Below are 17376 nucleotides of genomic sequence, written 5' to 3'. Positions count from 1 at the left end.
TGAAGAAATGAAGAACCATCTGAATGACAAAGCTCCTGAGGTAGGAGACTGACATGCTAGATAATACAATTTGACCCTTTACTTGGAAATTCATAGATTTGAGTATGAGAAACACTGCATTTAAAATTAAACGTTGGGCTCTGGCTGGTGTGGCTCAGTTGTCTGGAGCATTGTCCTGTAACGGAAAGGTTGCAGGTTTGATTCCCTGTCAGGGCACATACCTAGGTTGTAGGTCTGCACTCTGGTCCAGATGTCGGCACAGCAACCCCCAGTCGAGACACCCAAGATCCTCAGTCCGGGTGCTGATCCCCAGTCTGGACGTGAATGGGAGCCAACCAGTCGGTGCTTCTCTATTGTATTGATGTTTCTCTCTCTCCCTCCCTCTTTCTCTAATAGCAATGAAAAAAAAAAGTCCTCAAGTGAGGATAAAAAAATAAAATTAAAATTGTTTAGTTTTTAACCGTTTAGTTCAAAGTTGATTGTGAAGACAAGAAAATGCTGGCGCTGAAATCAGTGAGAGCAAAGGGATAGAGAGTTACGTCCATTTTTCACTTTGCTCTCTTATGGCTCCTCCTGGATCCCCTAGATTTTTTTTTCCTTTCCTGGATGCTGCTACTCTCTGGCTGACCCCTGCTGTGGTTCATTCCATACAAACTCTTGCTGAGGTTGCCTGCCATCCAGGGAGGGACATGTCTAGTTCACTGAAGCATAGTTCTTTTCTGCAATATCCACTTGATCCATAAGATCACATAGCCTTACTCCTCAAAGGGTATGTTTTTCTGCTGCCTTTCCATCTGGCCCTGTGAGTGGAAAACTCCTGCCAAAGGCCTGCCTTTAGAATTCTTAAGGTAACAGTCATGTGCTAGTCTGTCCACCAGGAGGAGAGGAAAGGAAAGCACACAGCACTCCTACCTATGCATTCCCATCAAAGAATTCTTCAATGAATCTCTACCCTTCTCTTTTTACACTGTTGGAAATGACAGTCACTGAACTTTAAAAATGTAATAAGGATTCTATCACTCATTGTTTTCAGCTGAAATTCTGTGAAAACAGAAAAAGCCTCACTCCTTTTGTGTTTTACACGTCTGCAAGCTATTGTAAAACAAAAACAAGATTTTAATTCTTCACACGTAAAGCATATACCTACCTGAATACACTCATGGATATAGTGGAAAAAATACTGGCTGCGTAAGAAAATCACAATTCAAATACTATCTTTGTCTCTTTCTAGCTGTGTAATAGGTAGTAAGAGTAGCTTTACCTCAGTAAACTTCCAGTTACTAATCTATAAAATGAAACACACACCGTCCCCTAGAATATCCAGAACAGAATCAAAAAGTATTTAGAACAATATTTACTTTATTATTAAAATTATTAAATGTCCCATTTTATGACTTGACATTCTTTTGACCTCCCATTTTATGACTTGTCTGACAAAAGTGACAGATAGAAGGAATCTCCTCTGATGGTAGTCTTCAAGGTAGGGAGAAACCAGATGGCAGTAACAATCAGCAGAAAAATATGAATTACTCAGTGGAAATATTGAAAGAATTTGCTAATCATTTGGAAAAATAAATTCCAAAATATTTTTTCCAAAACTAATTCCACATGGATTAAAGATTTACATTTTAAATGAAAGTCTAGAACTAATATAAGAAAACATGAATATTCAAATAACTTTGGGATGGAAAAATTTTTTAAATATCAGAAGAATAAGGGCAGAAACCACAAATAAAATGTCAGAACTATTTGACCAGGTATCACTTGAGAGACTAAGAGCCTTGTAGCCTCAGAATTAACAGCGACAGTTTATCAATCTCATGTCTTTTCAAATGAAAGAAAAACTGTCACCTGGCAAGTTTCCCAAAGGATCCTTGACTTGAATACAAGATTATCTACAAGTGTCCTGGAGTAACTGGGTCTCAGCTCAACTCTTTAAAATCTAACTGTTCTCAGACTGATAGATCTCAGAGGCGAGAGGGATAGGGGGACTGGAAGAAATTAGTCAAATAACATATAAGCATATATGCATAGCACATGGACACAGACAACACTGTGGTGAAGGCTTGGGGGTGGGGTGCAGTTGGGGCTGAGTGGAGGTGTCCAATGGGGAGAAAATAGGGGACATCTGTAATAGGGTCAACAATGAAAAAAAAGAACAGAAAACAGGAAAAATAAATAAAATGTAATCATTTTCTAGTGCCTCACAGCTAACCCAGAATAAAATTATTCTCAGGCATTGCATTTGCTCACTTTTCACAAGTTGACTTTTGAGGGAGAAACCTTTTAACACATTTAAAAGCTAATGGGAGGATGCAGTGAGAAGTAGAACCTGAAGTTACAAAATAGTGAATGGGTTATGAATATTGTCAAGGACTGGAGAAAGAACAGAAAGAGGAAACCTAAAATACAAGTAGAGGGATTAACTATTGAGGAGAAGAAATTCCTAAGATGGGAATGATAAAGCAGAGACTTGATGCTCTGGGAGAAGTTGAGCGTGAAGAGCCAGAGTCCAACTGTCCTGGGAGCCAGGCCACCTGTGGACTATTCAGTTAAATGGGAAATAAGGCCCCCCTTTGCCATGAGTCCTTTGGAGCAGGTGTTTTAACACTTGTAAACTGATGCAGAAAATAAAATTATAACAGACACGCTTAATCTGATGCCGTGTCATCATTGATTGCCAGGCTCTGTCCCACACTCATCCAGGGTCCGTCTCAGAGCCATAGAATCGACACAGAAGGTTACAATGGCAAGTGCCTAAAAACCAACACCTCAGAAAATGTGGTCATAGAATGCCTAGCCTAATTCAATTCTGTAGTCATTTTGAGGAATCCAAATTCCATGTATAGGACAACTGGAATGTAATCTGCTTTGCTTATGGATCTTGGACATCCAAGCCAGTAAATGCATTAGATAATGGGCAGCACAGACATACAGCTGGATTTGAACCATGCAAATTGATTTCTAGTATTTATTACTTTGTACTGAATGGCTTGTGGATAATTGTAGTCATGTTCTCTCTCTCTTTCTCTCTCTCTCTCTCTCTCTCTCTCTCTCTCTCTCACACACACACACACACATGCACACACAATCTAATGGATTTGTATAAGAAAAGGCTAATAAAACTGACAATATGTGGCTTTGAGTTTGAAATTTACTCTGTAATTTAAGATCTGTGAGCAAAATTACTGCAGTGTTCCACTTTATGCATTAGAGTCACTCCCTCCACATTGAAACTGTGGAATAAACAATGCAAATCACAAACCTTATTCCACTTGTGGGAACTTTTTAAAAGCAGTGACCCCAGTTTTAAAGTCTGTGATTTCATATTTGAGAAAAGGTTATAACCAGATCTCACCCAACACCTCATACTTTTGAAAACAAATGTAAAAAAGCTCAAAAAGAGCAATGTGCCAAACTTTAAAAATGGAAAATTGATGCCATCTTGTGGTAATAGAGAAGTAAGACTAAATATTTTTTCTCTCTCTTTTTATAAAGACTCATTGCCAAAATCAGGCTTACATTAAACAATCCCTTTCCTCGATGTAATTAAACACCTAAATAAAACCTCTTTACACCTAGAACATTGTTAATGTGCAGACACTTTCTTGAAAACCAGATTCATTGTTTCAGCAGAGAAATTCCAATGTCCTGAAAAATAGTTTCCATGATTATACTTTGATATTTGAATCAGAGGCAGATCTTAATTCTGAATGCTAAAATAATGCATTCATGGGGAAAAAGCTCTAAAACATTTTTTAGGCATAAACATAGTAATTCGCAAGTGTCTTTGAGAGATGATCCTGATACCAGAAACAGCACGTGACTTGATTTTTAAGAGTCCATATGAGCACAGGTTTACTTCTAGGAAACACAGTGCTACAGAAAGGGGTATTAAACTTATTCTTGCCAGAAACTTCTTGACTGAGCAAGGAAATAAGATGAGCATGAGCTCAGATGTCATCCCCAATGCCCCACACTTTGTAGACTAGACTGAAGGAAAATGTCGAGCGACTCCAATGCATCCTTATTGTGAGTACAAAGCAGATCCATGGAAAGCACAGCAGGCCTTGTTTTGTGCTGCAGACACAGCCTGGTGTCTCCCTGGGCAGTCAGTCCATGAAGATTAAAGGAATAATAATTGAGTGATATGCATTTACATTAGCAGATAGGACTTCTTATTCCAAATTGATATATAATTTAAAGAATTTATACTTAAACTTAATAGTATACCTCAACATTTAACAGGAAACACTTTCTTATGTTATAGGAATAAAAAAATTAATTTATAAATTTGCACTACTTGCCTGATGGAATCATTGACAGGAAGGATAGAAATAAAAGTAGTAGAGAAAGAAAAAGAAAAAAGAAAGTCAAGGAAAAAAGAGAAAGAGAGCAAGTAGGCGTTGCTCTCTAAGGGCTCTCTTAAGGCGGGCCTGCCTTAGGGCTTTGACACCTGGGGTTTGGCCTGAGGAGGCAGAGGGAACTTGGCGCAAACACAGGCACCAGAACTGGAAGTCTCGTCAGACAATGAGAATGTTTCAGTCCCTGGAGACTGGATGAAGGCATGCAATGATTATTTCCTCCTGCTCTTCATGCAAATGACCACAGTTGGGGGATCCAGGTGAGTTCCTGGAAGATCTGTGCATGTACTGGATGATATACTGCTGACTTCATTTCTACCAGGTTATCTCTATCTTAAATATCATTGTTTGGTTTTAGGACTTGCCAGGTTTGTTTGGTTGAATTCTTACCCATATAATTTTTGAATACTGACCTGCATAAGCCCCTGTTTTCTATGGGTAGAAATAAAAAGAGTCAGACAGCCCCCTCAAGGAAGTAAAAACAGTGAAGAGCATGTCTTCCATGTAGAAGCTAGAAACAGGTTCAATCTTACACCACAAAACCTTATCCCAAGTTAAGCTACAACACCAGGAATGAGAAAGTAACCCACTGTGCAGAGGAGTATATGCTCAACAGCAAATGGGGGGAATTCTGAAAAATTCCAGTTAGTATGCACAGTTCAGGGGGCAGAAGGAGCGTACTGGGTCCCGGAAGTCTTCCCTGTGTTGGAAGTAGAGAACTCAAGGCCCATGCTGCCAACTTTATCCTCCACTTTTTTCCAAGGAGAAAACACTTAGGGCCCAAGTCTAATCACCATTATTATTACAACTGGCAGTGACAATAGCAAAGATTCAACCACAATATCTAGTCGTATTTTATCACATTTTAATAATTTTGTAATCTGCATGCTTATAAAATCTACAGCAAAAGGAACGTTCCATCTCCCAAATAGAGAATAAGAGATAATATATTAATCATTTCCTGTACTTTGCCCTTACTTTTGAATATAAGAGTTATCTTGTTCTATTGCTTCTTAAAAATGTATTCTAGATATGGCTCACTGTTTTTTTTAGATATCCTTAAAAAATTTCTGCATGATATACCGTTAACATAGAGTTATAGTATATATCTTTACCATGGTGAAGAAAATATATGTTGCGAAAAAACAGCTGCCTTTCCATTTTAATTAGTTGATCTTTCTGGGGCTTTTTTAGACATTTCTTTGTGCTGAAAGAACTAGATTTTTAATCCAAAGACATTTCCTATCCCAAATTGTGTCCAGCCATATTTCCCAATAAAGCCTCTCAGAGTTTCTGCAATAAGATTAAATAACATTAAGATAATTACAATTAAATTAAATATCCCAAATTTAATTAAAATGTTCCCCAAATTATGTCAACATATAGTAGTTATAAAATTAAGTATAACTCCATTAATTTCTTAGTGAAACAATCTTTTAATACTTAAAATATTAAAATCTTGAAAAACTAAAATCCAAAATCTTTCTGTTAATGTTCAAAAAGGCTATGGTGTAAAAATGTCCCTTAGTCCTTGTGCATTATTAACCCAAAGAAACGAAAGTTCCAAATCCCAACTCAAAGTCTAAAACTGTCCTTTGAAACTTTTCATTCTTTTCAGCTTCAATGAGATGATTGTCCATATCTGAGTTCTTTCAGCAACTCTCGCCTTTTTGGAAAAGGTAGCATACAACAACGACATGGTGTGTGTATACTGCTGGTCAACTCAGGGACCTCATGCGTAGGGATTCAAAGCATAAAAAATACAGCAATTGTTTCCATACCTATATATTTTAGAAAATTAAGAATCCCCAACTTCTATTACAATTATAGCAAATATAATTATGTTCCAAACCCCAGTACTTAATGTTATCAAAGACCATAATAGAAATTCAGAAGTATCTAAAAAAGAAATACTGATTTCAACTTTACCAGTATGCTGGTCAACCCACGATGCTTGATTGGGGTCTATGATCATGAGCCTGAAGACCAATTAGTATTTTACATGAATGTCCATAGCAGCATTGTGCAGAATAGTCAAAAATGGAAATGATTTATGCCTACAAAGTGACAAATGGATAAACAAATGTTGAATAACCATCCAATGGTACATTATTATTATCTTTAATAAGAAATGAAGAATGCTTCATGCAAAAATATGGATGAACCTTGACTACATCATGCTAAATAAAATAAACCAGTAACGAAAATCCACATAGTGTATGATTCCATTTATACGAAATGTCTTGAAGAGGCAAATCTATACAGGAAAAAAAGTGGATATGTGCTGGCAGGCAGATGGGGAGGGAAGAATTGAGATTGCACATAAGAACAGGGTTTCTTTTTTGGTGTGATGGAAATATCCTGGAATTAGATAGTGGTGATAGTTTTACCACATAGTTAATGGACTAAAAATCACTGATTTGTACACTTTCAAACAGCAACTCTTATACCCCAATTTTTAAAAAGCAATTGGGAGAGATCCAAGATGGTGGTGGAGTAGGTAGAAGCTAAACTAATCTCCCCCTAAGACCAAACTGCAAATACAGGTAAATTATGGAAAGATCATCCTGAATAACCAATTGAGCACTAGCTGGAGAGAAGCCTGATAACCAAGGACTTATAGAAGAAACCACATCATCACTTTGAGACTTGTAGGAAGTACGGAGGTACAAGAGGGCAGGCTGGGTTCCAATGCATGGCAGCTGAAGTTCTGCAGAAATAATTCAGTGGCTGGATAGTTCCCCTGAGAAGTGTGGGTTCTAAACTCCAAGCTGGGCTCCCCAGCCTAGGGCACAAGAACCAGGAAAGGAACCCAAATAACACCTGGCTGTGAAAAGCAGCAGGGTTTCTGTCTGCAGGGAGAGATAGCTAGAGATAGAGTGCCTCTTTAAAAATTTCTTTTGGAACCACTTACCCTGGACTCCAGTAGAGGGAGGGCAGAGCTGACTAGAGCCCCATGGGGAGGGTTTGGGGTTGATGGCTCTGGGAAGAGAGCTGAGGGTCAGCCACCAGGATCCCCGTGCTCAGTCATTCCTCATACTGCAGAAGTCATCTTTCTTGGGCAGAACACTCACCTCTATGCGGCATCAGCCAGAGGGAAAGTAATAGCCCCACCAGCAGAAAGCACTCTCACTCTACCCTGTGGAGCTTTAGTGAGGCTGCTAAAGTATATAGCTGGAGGAACTTTCACTGATTAAGCCTAACAGAAAGCCTGCAGGCCAAGGTGGATCTCTGGGAGCTCTGAGACTTTAGCTCACTCTCCCCTGGGCATGGTGCTGTTAAAAACCAGGTTTGATGCACAGCTTGGTTCATTCTGCACACACCCAGGCCCAGCAGAAAGAGCCACAACTGTGGACCACTGGTAACTACAAAGAGGATGCTCAAGGACAGTCACAGGTAGCATCTGACATAGGACTGCATAGTCTTTGAAGATCTACCTAAAACATAGAAACAAACACAAACAGGCAGCCAAAATGGGAAGACAAAGAAACAGGCCCCAAAAGAAAAAAATAAGAGAATTCTCCATAAGAAGAACTAAATGAAGTGGAAGCAAGCAATTTGTTAGATATAGAGTTTAGAGTAATGATTATAAGGATGCTCAAAACCATGAAAAAAGACATAGAAATCACAAAAAAATGGACCATTCAGAATTAAAGAAAGCAATATCTGAAATAAATAATACACTGGAAGGATAAAACAATAGGTTTGATGAAGCAGAGGATCAAATCAGCAATTTGGAAGACAAGGTAGGAAAAAAAAACCCAAGCAGAGCAGCAAAAAGAAAAGAATCTTTTAAAAGTGAGGAGAGTTTAAAAAATCTTTGGGACAACATGAACTGTAACAACATCCGCATCATGGGGATACAAGAAGGAGAAGAGAGTGAGCAAGGGCTAGAAAATGTATTTGAAGAAATAATGACTGAAAACTTCCCTAACCTAGTGAAGAAAAAAGACACACAAGTCCAGGAAGCACTGAGAGTCCCAAACAAGATGGACCCAAAAAGGGGCACATGAAGACATTTTGTAATTAAAATGGCAAAGCTTGAAGACAAGGAGAGAATTTTAAAAGCTACAAGAGAGAAACAGCTTGTTACCTACAAAGGAGCTCCCATCAGCTCCTTTGATCAGATGTTATCTGATTTTTCAACAAAAACATTTCAGGCCAGAAGGGATTGTCACAAAACATTCAAGATGATGAAAAACAAGGACCGACAACCAAGGCTACTTTATCCTGCAAGGGTATCATTTAAAATTGATAGAGCTTCCTACACAAGAAAAAGCTAGAGAGGTTTGTTACCACCAAACAAGTATTGTGAACAAATGTTAAAGGGCCTGCCTGAGGAAGAAGAAGGAGAAGAAGGAGGAGGAGGAGGAGAAACAGAGGAAAATAGTTAAAAAATAAAATGGTAATAAATATGTATCTATCAGTAATCACTTGAAATGTGAATAGCTTAAATGCTCAAATCAAAAGGCATAGGCAGATGAATGGATAAGAACATAAGACTCATATATATACTGTCTCCAAGACACCCACCTGAGAACTAAAATATGCACAGACTAAAAGTAAAAGGATGGAAACAAAAATTTCATGCAAGTGGAAAGGAAAAAATAAAACTGGGGTAGCAAGAGATATAGCCAACAAACTAGATTTTAAAACCAGGGCTATAGTAAGAGATAAAGAAGTACACCACATAATGATAAAGAGAACAATCCAACAAGAGGATGTAACCCTAGTAAACATTTATATACCCAACATAGGAGCGCCTAAATATGTGAAGCAATTCTTGATGGATGTAAAGGGAGAGACTGACAGAAATACAGTCATAGTCAGGGATTTTAACACACCATTGACTTCAATGGATAGATTCTCAAGACAAAAAATCAACAAGGAGACAGTGGCATTAAATAACACACTAGATCAAATGGATTTAAATGATAGCTACAGAGCATTTCACCCCAATGCAGCAGAATATCCTTTCCTTTCAAGTGCACATGGAATGGTTTCCAGGAAATTGCCACATGTTAGGACAAAAAAACAAGTCTCAATACATTTAAGGAGAATTGATTACATCAAATATCTTCTCTGACCACAATGCTATGAAACTAGAAATTAATCACAAGAAGAAAACTGAAAAAATACTCAAAGACAGCAAAGCTAAATAACTTATTAAACAATGAATGGGTCAGCAATGGATGAAGGGAGAAATTAAAAGATACCTTGAAACAAATGGAAATGAGAACACAACAACCCCAAATCTGTGGGACACAGAGAAAGCAGTTCTAAGAGGGAAATTCATAGCATTACAGGCCTATCTCAAGAAACAAGAAAAAGCTCAAATAAACAGTCTAATTTTGCTTTTAAAGGAGCTTGAAAAAGAACAACAAACAAGGCCCAAAGTGATTAGAAGGAAGAAAATAATAAAAATCAGAGCAGAAATAAATGAAATAGAGTCTAAAAAAGGATATAAAAGATCAGTGAATTCAAGAGCTGGTTCTTTGAAAAGATAAATAAGATTGACAAACTTTAATAATATCTATAAATAAAAAAATAGAGAGGACCCAAATAAATACAATTGAAAATGAAAGAGGAGAAATAACAATTAACACCAAAGAACTACGAAGGATTTTAAGAAAATATTATGAACAGCTATGTGCCAAAAAATTAGATCACCTGAGTAAAATGGATAATTTCCTAGAAACATACCACATTACAAAACTAAATTAGGAAGAATCAGAGAATCTGAACAGACAGATTACACCTAGTGAAATTGAAGCAGTAATCAAAAACACTCACAATAAAAAAAGCCCTGCAATGGATGGAGTCACAGGTGAATTTTGCCAAACATTCCGGAAAGAACTAACACCTTTCCTTCTGAAACTCTTCCAAAAAATTCAAGAGGAGGGAAGATGCCAGGACTCATTTTACAAGGCCAGCATTATCCTAGTTCCAAAACCAGATAAAGACACTACAAAGAAAGAAAATTATAGGCCAATATTCCTGATGAACATAGATATTAAAATCCTCAACAAAATATTAGCAAACCAAATATAGCAATTTACTGAAAAGATAACACACTATGATCAAGTGGGAGTTATTCTTGAAGTGCAAGGTTTGTACAACATTCACAAATCAATAAATGTGATATACCACCTAAACAAAAAGAAGGATAAAAAACACACGAGTATATCAATAGATGCAGAAAAAGCATTTGATAAAATCCAGCAACCATTTATGATAAAAAACACTTATCAAAGAGGGAATAAAGGGACAATAGCTTAACATGGTAAAGGCCATATAATGCAAACTCACTGCCAGCATAATTTTCAATGAGTAAGAACTACAAGTGTTCCCCTTAAGGTGGTGAACAAAACAGGGATGTCCACTGTCTTTTAGTCAACAGTAATGGAAGGTCTAGCACAGCAATCAGAAAAGAAGAAATAAAAGGCATCCGAATGGGAAAGGAAGAAGTAAAACTGCCTTTATTTGCAGATGACATGATACTGTATATACAGAACCCTAAAGATTCCACAAAGAAACTACTAGAACTGGTAAATGAATTCAGCAAAGTAGCAGGATACAAAATTGTTATCCAGAAATCAGCTGCATTTTTATATGCCAAAAATGAACAATCAGAAACAGAAATTAAGAAAACAACCCAAATCAAAATTGCTTCAGAAAGAGTAAAATACCTAGGAAATAATCTAACCAAGGATGTAAAAGACCTGTGCTCAGAAAATTGTAAGACACTGAAGAAAGAAATTGAAGATACAAATAAATGGAAGCACATACTGTGTTCATGGATAGGAAGAATTAACATCATTAAAATGTTCATACTACCCAAAGCAGTCTATAGATTCAATGCAATTCTTATTAAGATACCAATGATGTATTTCACAGCACTAGAACAAATATTAAAAAAAAATTATATGAAATCACAAAAGGCCCCAAATAGTAACAGTAATCTTGAGAAAAAAGAACAAAGTTGGAGGAATCATGCTATCTAAATCAAATTATACTATAAGATCATCATATCAAAAAGGCATGGTACTGGCATAAAACAGATTAATAGAACAGAATGAAGAGCCCAGAAATAAATTCATGCCTTTATAATCAATTAATATTTATGGAGGTAGCAAGCACATAAAATGGGCTAAAATAGTTTATTCAATAAATGGTGTTGGGAAAATTGGACAGATACATGCAGGAAAAGAAACCTTACCACTTTCTTATGCCACACACATATAAGTTAAACATGGATTAAAGACTTAAGTATTTGACCCCAAACCATAAAAATTCTACAAGAAAACATAGGCAGGGAAATCTCCGACATTACTTAGAGTAATATTTTTCTGATATGTCTCCTCAGGCAAGGGAAACAAAAGAAAAAAGTAAACAAATGAGATTACATCAAACTAAAATGTTTCTGCACAGCAAAGGAAAACATCAGCAACATAGAAAGACAACACACTGAATGGGAGAACATATTTGCTGATACATCAGATAAGAGCTTAATATCCAAAATGTATAGGGAACTCAAAACTCAACATAAAAAAAATCCAATTAAAAAATGAGCAAAAGACCTGAATAGACACTTCTCCAAAAAGGACATACACGTGGCCAATGGACATATGAAAAGATGCTCAACATCATTAAACATCAGAGAGATGCAAATTAAAACCACAATAAGATATCACCTCACTCTGGTCAGAATGCCTATCATCAATAAATCAGCAAACAACAAGTGCTGCTGAGAATGTTGAGAAAGGGGAACCCTTTTGCCCTGCTGGTGGGAATGCAGATTTGTGAAGCCACTGTAGAAAGCAGTATGGAGTTACCTCAAAAAATTAAAAGTGGAACTGCCTTATGACCCAGTGATTCCACTTCTGGGAATATATCTGAAGAAGTCCCAAACAGTGATTCAAAAGAATATATGCACCCCTATGCTCATTGCAGCATTATTTACAATAGCCACAATTTAGAAGCAGCCCAAGTGTCCATCTGTAGATGAGTAGATAACACAGCTATGGTACCTTTACACAATGGAATACTACTCAGCCATGAAAAAGAAGAAAATTTTACCCTTTTTGACAGCATGGATGGACCTGGAGAATGTTATGCTAAGTGAAAAAAGCCATTCACAGAAAGACAAATAGCATATGATTTCACTCATCTGTGGAATCTAATGAATATACTAACAAGCAAAGTGGAGACAGACTCATAGAGAAGACTGACAGCTCAGTGCAGGGGGGATGGTATAAGGGGTGGAGGAATTGAACAAAAAAGAAAAAGGACTCATGGAGACGGACAACAGTGTGGTGATTGTGGGTGGAGGTGGAAGAGGCTATAAGGCGGATAAATTGGTAATGGAAAAAATACAATAAAAATAAATTTTAAAAATAAATACCTATATGATAATTTAACATGGTTGGGAGGTCCTGCACCTCAGTTCATCAAGGGTTACTAAGAGAGCCTGTGAGTAGAGGAATTATATTTTGGGGTCCCTTCTGTCTCAAAGATGGTATTTAAACCAGAGCAAATCAGCCAAATCATTAGGTTTTTTATGGATCCACATAAGTCTTGCCTGAGACTTTGGGCTTTCCATCCCAAGAAGTAACAAACAACAGTGGCACAAACCAGCAAATGGACAAACCATGTGTTTGTGAAAACACTAGAAAATAAATTAGGACAAATAGAAAAAAGGCCTTTACATTATGTTAAAAAATGAGGGACAAGAAAATGTACATTATTATGTATGAGCTCCCTTGATATACCATAAAGGTTTTCTCTCAAGTAAAACAATGAACTTGCTGGTGTGATAAATTAGCAGACAACTCCTTGGGTGTGAAGTATTCCTGTGTTGCAAATCACTGATTTTATTAGATGGGAGCTCTAGCAGCTGTCTAATGCTACCTCATGAAAAAATCCATAACAATTCACCCTCATTGAAATGATTCTAGAAAATAATAGGACATATTTGAGAACAGCCTACTTACTCATAGTCTCACTTTCTAGTCATGTCTGCTAAAATGAATGCGATTCATGGACTTTTGTGGCTATTGCTATTAGTATTTAGCAATGTTGACCCTAACTCGGCTTTTTATCTTCACCTGCCTGATTCACACACCATCTCTCCCCAGGACATTTCTTGCATCTTTCATATGTTACAGTTTGTTTACTTATTTATTTGGTTTCTAAGCTCATTGCAGAAAGATCAAAACTAATTCAGATGAACACTTAAAGTGATTATGACACTTGCTTATGAAAAAAGTGCACATAGTGGCTTACATTTTTACTTTAGAGAATAACTGAAAGTAACTGTCTCTAAGATTCTCTTCAGACACATAATTAGAGAACAGGAGGAGTTTCTAAGATAAACAAAATACTAGTGAAAGCCAGTCTGGCAGTAGACGGTAACTCTGTCCTATTTGCTTTCTATTTTCATTTTGTTTACTTATACATATATCTTTATTCATGTGACACCTTCATTGTGAGAAACTCATGCTATTTTTCCTGGCAACACAAACTTTCTGGGAACACTTTCTGATGTATACTCTCAAATAAGACACTGTATTTTTTTCTTTGAATGTAGAATAATTGATCTTTGCAGGCTCAATATTGAAAAGAACAGGGCATCACTGTACTTTTTTTTATGTTCTGATTCTTGTGTTAGGGCTACCATCGATTCATTGATTAAACTGTATCTCAAGGTAAGAAAACATGTTATTTCTCAAGTTTCATAGTTGTTTAAATTCCTTTTCTAGATGACATATTTGTTATTAGAATATGCTCTTTGAATTATTTTTTCCTATTAGGACTATCAATAGCAAATATTTAATCTGTTAATAAAATATCAGTCTGTATCTATATTTCTATTAATGTCTATTTTCTAGTACATATGCTTTTAGTGTGATGTGTATTTATTGGTGTACAACTTCAGCAATATGAAGACTCTTGACATTATCTTTTGCTTTATTACATTTTAGTGGTTTTAACCACTATTTGTTGTCTGCGGCTATTAAAAAAATCTTTCATGGATATACACTACTTTGAAAATAAGTGGCAAAAAGAATTTCTTAAGAGAAAATCAGAGTGCTGAAATAACAATAGATGTTTAGTTGTCTCAGTTTGCCCAGTGAGACTTTGAATATACTGGTTTGAAGAGATACAGATTGAAACAAATGCAAAATTTTTTGTCCACTCCTCTCTGTGGGTGTACATGCCTATGTAGGACTGTTTGTCTGGCTCGCCATTGTTGGAGTGTAGGGATGTTGCATTCTATTACCTGACATATTACATATAGTACTTCTGGAAACACTGGTGACCACTCACAGAGATCCTTGGTCTTTCATAGGCCAGATCCCAGCATTTCTCTAGTCCTACATTCCTGAATTTTTATAGCTAAATATATTTACCTCATCCTACTAGTCCTCAGGTAATTAAAAGATTTATTAACATACAAAAAACAGAGAGCATAGCCCAGATTACTTGTTAATCTGGAAAATGAGTGATTTGAATCATAACATATAAATTTTTTTTAAAAACCTAAAGAAGAAATAAGTAACTTAACAGAAATTTTGGCTGATTTTTCTCACAACAGATGAAAATGTCAATGAACCATTCATAAATTTTCCAACAATAATAGGGTATTTTGTTTTTAAATGATTTTTATTTTTTAAGTATGATGATATTTCACTGCCATGTTTATTTTTTCACTTTTCTCCTGAAATACCTGCTAGGGAGTAGGCTCTGAGATGGCTGACCCTTTATATTCTCTATCGTATCAGTATTGGTGCTGATATCTTTAACATATTGGTTCAGTCTCTCCAGTTCCTAAGTCAATCTTTGATTGATCCTGAGCAAGCTGGGCTTTATAAAGGTAGATGTGGACTCATGAGCTGCTGGGTATAGGCTTACTGGTGCAGTGATAGGTTCTTTTGCAGAATGCTTGGAGTAATGTTTTTGTTTTCAGGCACAATTGTACTTTGGGGATATGCATGATTTAACACAGATACAGTGTCTTACCAATATGACTATTTCTTTTATATTGTGATTTATTCCAATACTAGCATGTTGTCTTTTTCTTGACTACCTTTCCAAATATTCTTACTTGGTCTTCAGCCCACTCTCAAGAGACCTATGTTGCTTGGACAGATAGAAGGGATCCCGTTGCCCAGAAAGTAATAAAGAACACCTCTAAAGCATGTGGGGAACTTTTCCTGGTTAGGCCTAACTTATATTCACTCTCTGAATTCTTGTACTCTTCCTTATACCTGTGCTTGTTGCTAAGCAATGAGGAGACAGACTGTGGAGACAATTTGTGTCCTACACTCATTGTCTCTTCTTAACTTTTCATTAGCTTCTGAAGCTCCCCATAGGATCAGAGTAATGGATTTATGATACTGTTGGTGGTTGGTGCTCGAGTGTGGAGAAGACATTTATCATTGTTCCCAGGGATGTGATAAACCATAGGATAAATCTGGCACAGTTCCCCAAAGGTCAAGCCGTTACTTCTTAAATTTCTATAGATTAGATTGGGCACTGCAGGCCTGTTCTGGTGCTCCACATGGCGACGGCTGGAGCTAGAATATTTAAAGTATTTTCTTTACTCACACGTTTGGTGTCTAAGCTGCAAGGGCTGCAAGAGCTGGTAGCTCGTCATGCATCTCTCTTGCTCTTTCCACATGGTCTTTCCATTAGGGCAGCTGGACCTTTTCACACGGTGGCTCAATGCACCAAGAGAGCATTCTAGGAAGACAATCCCCATTGTGAAATCACTTATCAAGCTTCAGCTTGCATCATACTTACTTAATGTCTCATTGGCCAGCGTAAGTCATGTGGTCCTGCCCATGAAAGGGTTTGAATCTCGAAGACAGGATTTACCTGAGAGTTGCCAACCTAATAGCCTACCATATAGAGAAATATACCAAATTTACATGAATTTTAAAGATGACACAGGTGATTTCAAGTTATGGTGGGCCAGGACTCAACTACTCTGATAAGGCATTTACTTTTTTTCTGCTGCTGAGAACTAACCCAAGACAGTTTGGTGTAAACAACTATTAGGTTCTTTTTGGTATCTTGGGAGTTATTAGTGGTAACGAGGGCTAAATACTTTCTCATAACCTTAGATCAGATTATTAAGAGAGCAAGTCTCAGGGTAATTTTTGCTACTCATATAGACTTTTCTGCAAGCAGGCACAAAACCAGTTCTATGAACATCATTTAAGGATCTTGCCTAGGGCCCCATTCCTAAGGATTAAGATTCCAGGGCTCACTAGAATCTACCTCCTATTTTAGCCAGCATGGAGAATGCCTATAATGTATTACAGTCAATTAACATTTCTCCACTGCTACTAATTTCCCAAAATAATGTTAGTTATTTTATCAACTAACAAGCCACTAATTTCGGCAATGAAAACCCACTTCTAACATTATGTTGATTAAGGAAGCTCTAGCATTGAAGGGAGAAGATAATGACCGAAGACTGTTTAGTCATCACCTGTAGTGTTCAACTTTTCTAATAAAGTTTAGCCAATCATTCCCAGAATGTAGATTTCTGATTAGGGCAATATCCTACCCCAAGATTGTCATTGTAACTAACACACAGTCTATATTAAAGGATTTTAAAATAAAGTATAGATATCATAACATGTGCCTTAAAGGGTGCTTTAGTGGAACAATTTGAAATATTTTCACCAGTGTATGAAATTAAGACCTTGGGATTAAACTTTGTGGATTTGTTGCTTCTGGAAAGAGCAAAATCCCAGTTAGGTAACTTTCCAAAACTAATTTAAGTTTTGTGTACATATTAAAAGTTAATAATTAAAAATTTTATTAAAATATTTTATTTTTATATTTTCTATTATCTATTCTCACACATACCCCAAAGTAGGAGACCCTATCCATCATCCAGCTTCAGTGCTAGTCAATTATGATCAATCATCTGTACCCCTCTCCACTTCCCTCCCAGCTGCATTATTTTAAAGTAAGTCCCAGATATCATGTTATTTCA

This window comes from Pteronotus mesoamericanus, unplaced genomic scaffold (genome assembly GCF_021234165.1).
Source record: "Pteronotus mesoamericanus isolate MK-2021 breed Mesoamerican mustached bat unplaced genomic scaffold, CSHL_Meso_final contig_130, whole genome shotgun sequence".
In the NCBI taxonomy this organism is placed as follows: Eukaryota; Metazoa; Chordata; class Mammalia; order Chiroptera; family Mormoopidae; genus Pteronotus; species Pteronotus mesoamericanus.
Note: the sequence above shows the minus strand (reverse complement) of the source record.